The sequence below is a fragment of the Alosa alosa genome, chromosome 20 (genome assembly GCF_017589495.1).
Source record: "Alosa alosa isolate M-15738 ecotype Scorff River chromosome 20, AALO_Geno_1.1, whole genome shotgun sequence".
NCBI classification, from domain to species: domain Eukaryota; kingdom Metazoa; phylum Chordata; class Actinopteri; order Clupeiformes; family Clupeidae; genus Alosa; species Alosa alosa.
Window position 1 is genome coordinate 14,303,879 of NC_063208.1, and position 4,711 is coordinate 14,308,589.

A 4,711-nucleotide genomic window follows, 5' to 3' on the forward strand; every position below is an offset into this window, starting at 1 on the left:
CTGTAAAACCGCTCACTGCAAAACATCTGGCCATGGGGGAAACCCTTTTATTGGGGACACATGACTGCGCGCATCCCCCCAAAAAAAATCCCTCCCCCTGGAAACACAGCTGTCAGGTTAATGGGTTCCAGGTGAGTGTCAGACCGTCCGTCCATCTCTCTCTCACTCACTCACACACACAAACACTCTCTCTCTCCCTTACTGTTTCCTCTCACCTCCTCCTCACTATCTAGTGCTGAGTTTATAACGGCCTGTCTGAGCTTCTGTGGAATGGCCGCTGGTGGCCTCAATGTATACACACACACACGGCTCTTCATCTTCTCATATCCTTCGGTAAGTGACGTTTATACAGAGACGTCTCGTCTTTCTCCTGTGTTCCTCGGCTGTCAACGATTATATCTGAGCTTTTTCTTCCTATTCCCTGACTGTTGAAGTTTACAAAGTTTATACACACACACTCATCCTCTTCCACACACACACACACACACACTATGACAACATGCTCCATCCTATCTTCTACAGCATGTGACTTCACAAGCATCTCTTCTCACTGGTATGCTGGGCCTTCAGCCATAGCACCATTAAATGGAGCTCCCCCAGCAATAAACGTCATGTGTATGTTATGTGTACATGCTATGAACATTGTGCACAATTGGATGTAAACAGAATATGTGCTTGTTGTAATTGTGCACACAACAGTGTGCTTGTGTGAAGGTGTCGATGTGCCAGTGTTATGTGTATGTGAGGCTCTGCACAGACTATAATAACGAATGGAACTTCTGAACAATACTTTATCTTCTCCCTCATTTGCTCCTCAGTCATCAGCATTTGTAACACTTTGCTCCTTTTCTCTCCATCCTCTACCCCTGAGCCGTGAGCCATACTTTCCCCCCTCATCCATCATGCGCTAGGGATGCCCCTGGCACTGTGTGCTCTCTCTCTGTCTCTCTCCGTCTCTCTTTCTCTCCCTCTTTGTCTTTATCTTTCTCTCTGTCTCTCTCTCCTGGTGCAGACAGTTGGGGCATCTTGACAGGTTTTCTTTTTTCCATGTGATGTCACCCCACCTCTCCAGCGGCGTCGGGTGTTGATGCTGGCGTCGATCCGTGACGGGGACGTCTCATCCATCACACCTCTGGGGCCTCTCATCTCCGTGGAAACCAGAGGTCACTGGCCCCCAGGGCACAGCCAGGGGCCACACGTGGGGGCCACCGAGCTTCGGGGGCATTCGGGCGCGCCAGAGGTTTCTGGGTAATGAGGCCAAAACACAGGCCTCGTTCTACTTTTCATCTTCTCACTCCCCTCTTTTCTTCTTCTTTGCTCTCCTCCATTCTCTTTTTATTTTCACTCTTTCTTTTCTCCTTTTTGATCCATATCTCTCTCTCTCTGTCTCTTTTATCTTCTGTCTGCTCTCAGACTCTCTCTTTCCTCTTCTCTGCTTTCCTTTCCTTCACTGTTTGTTGAACAGTGGGAGATCTTAAATTGCCCTTTCCCTGCAATGAATGGGGGTTATACACAAAGTACACAAAGTTCTTGTCTTCAAAAGGCAGAGATACGCATAATAATAATAATAATAATAATAATAATAGTAATAACTAGACGTACCGCATAGCGGTACTTAATTTGTGCATTAACAATAAAGTATTACGTGAACTAAAAATGACTAAAATCTTATGTAGAAGAAGAAACATTCACAAAAAATATGACCGCCGCTCAGTCCTGTACATCCGTTCCGCAAAAATAAATCACACTTCAATTTGTCTCCATATTTTACTCCATCCCCCACTCTTGAAACTTTTTTGTGTATGCTTGTTTGGCAAGCCTGAGTGTGTGTCAAAAGGCTGCACAGAAAAGTAGCCTACTGGTGCTGAAAAGGTGAATAGATTGTAGAATAGCCAAAGAAGATGTAGCATTGTTATAAAACCTTTAAAATCTCTAAACAATCACAAGTAGGGCAGTTCATCACAGTTCATCCATCGCAACTGGATTGATGAAAGGTCACTTACACCTGTAGGCTACATTGTATTTGGGAAAAGCAAAAGGTATCAGCATAATGTTATTTATTTATTTATTTATAAACAAAAACATCTCTGTCAGTTCCATGCCGTTTTCAACAGCTATCAAAAACAAAGGTAATTTTTGGATGGATGGATTTTTTGTGAATGTTTCTTCTTCTACATAAGATTTTAGTCATTTTTAGTTCACGTAATACTTTATTGTTAATGCACAAATTAAGTAACAGTAGTCTGAAACGTTATTGTTAATGCACAAATTAAGTAACAGTAGTCTGAAACGAAATGCTGTTTTACATCTAACCAGTGGTGCAAATAACTGACATGTCCAAATGGGCCTTGATGAAATCATTAAGCTAGACTGTTCATACACATTTTAACGGGCCAAAGTTGAAGAGCTGTTGTCCGTTATTGTTTGTGCAAATATAGGCTGATTCATGTTCCCTTGCATTGTGTAACTGAGGTCCATGGCTAGTCTGGCTTTCACCAGACCAAACTCAGTCTTTTAAGAAATCAAAAAATAAATAGCGGGCAGATCAGGCTGGGTTCACCCAGCCTAGTCCATAGGCACCTGATATTGTTGAATTTTCCGATTGAGATATCCACGCTCTGGCTACTCTAAATGCAAAAATGCATCAGGGAGTTATGACAAAACTGTAACTAACAAACTAGATCCTAATAGAAAGCTGTTAGCTTCCCTAAGCTACAGGTAGGCTTATAAGGTAGGCCTATTTACAACATAAATTGTCAATAGGCTATGCTGGCGACACAAATAAAATCTCCTTTGGAAACCAATGGCTTACGCCTTACAGTATCAAGCGGACTTAAACTGCCATATCGTGGCGAAAAGTTGTAATAAAATTCACGCAGCTCCATGAGTCAAGGAAAGCCTTGAATGAAGTAGCCACTTCTAAATGGGACCCACTACACAGTAGCTTAAGGTGTGTTGCTAAAGCAGCCATAATGAAATGAAGGTGTCATTGTTTGGATACTTCACACACCGCGTGCCTTTTAATTTCACAGACTACAACTACCAAGCTGGGATCAAAGCACATCGATTCCCCTCTCACACCCTGCAAGCACTTAAAACAAAATAAACAGGCGTCTCAGTCTCACCATGTAGAGGCAAAACTGTATCAGACCGTGTAGCGTAGCGTTGGTAAATCTTCCATTGCACAGAATGATTTTTTAGTACGCGTGCAACAAATGACAGTCGAAGATACAATTACAGTGCTGCTATCAATTTGCTTGGTATAACCGCATTTATAGTTTTCTACAAATGCAATCAATCAAATTGGCCTCCATCACTCAACCAACGCTAACGGTAACATTAGGTCCTTATTGATATTATAAGATTAACTTACCTGCAGTAAAAACCAAGCATGTCCGATAAACATCCTCATATTTATTTCGGCTTCAAGAAGAAATGGGAATTACATTTCATGTGAACATCGTCCTATCCTTATTAGACGTTCTCTGCGGTAAACTACAATCCTTGTAGGAAGCGTCCATTGTTTTTTTCAAACCCACTTTTAACTTCCAACAAAATTACGTCTCACTGCAACGATGCGCCATCTAGTGGACAAACGACTACTTATCGCCAATACTGGAAATGCAGCCATGATGATGATGATGAATATTTATTTTGGCTTTCTTTTAATCCTACTGAATTTGTAATTATGTATCGGCCGTTCTAATACCGATAGTATGTGGGTGACTGTGTGTGTGTGCACCGCCAATGAGTGTACAGGCCAATGAGTGTACAATCATTAAATGTACACATAACCTAATTTTTTTTAGACCCCCCCCCCATGGATGAAATTCTACGAAACTTGGCATACCCCCAGAGAATCACAGGTCAATCATACACATAAAATTTGGGGCAGTTCTGAACATCTTAACTAAAGATAGGGGCGATTAAAGCAGAATAATATTAATATTTTTACCGGGGGGGGGGGCTGCAAATCACAAATGAGTGATTATGGGCCAGGTTGATGTGGGCCCTTGAGACCAACATACCATAAAAGATTCTTCATCCTCAGTGCCACAGTTCAGGTAGTTATTTAGGAAAAACTGCTTTTTTTGCAGTTCGGGGGGCCCAGCACAGGGGGGGAGTGGCCCCCGGGGACGAAACAAAATTTTTCCGTAAAAGTCTAGTGGGGCTACATACCCACCAAATTTCATGTGCCCCGGTGGTTCGGTGTCCCGGGTATCGTTGACCAAAAATTCAGGAAGTAGATGACGGGGAAAAAAAACTAAAAAAACTTTGACAATCCCTATATGAGCGCTTCGCTAGCTTCTCTAGCGGCGGTCATAATAATATGTTTTATTTATATAGCGCCTTTCTCAGTCTCAGGGTCACTATACAAAGCCAACACAAACAAAGCAAGACAACACAAAAACAATCAGACAGATTTATCAAAAATATCAAATATTTATAAAATAAATAAATAAATAAATAAATAAAAAATTGAAGTATTCTGAAAGACACTCCACAGTGCACTAGGGCTGATTTTTAAACTCCACGTGCCATTAGAATGAGAACAAGACAAGTTACAGAGTAAACAGAATGTGAACAGAATTCAGGCTTTGCAGAAGGACCTGGTTGATACGGGCTGAGTGTCCCTCTGGTGTGACCATGTTCAGGTTTCATGTCTTGTGTGCGGTGAGCGAGGTCAGAGTAAGTTCAGACAGTGGACACC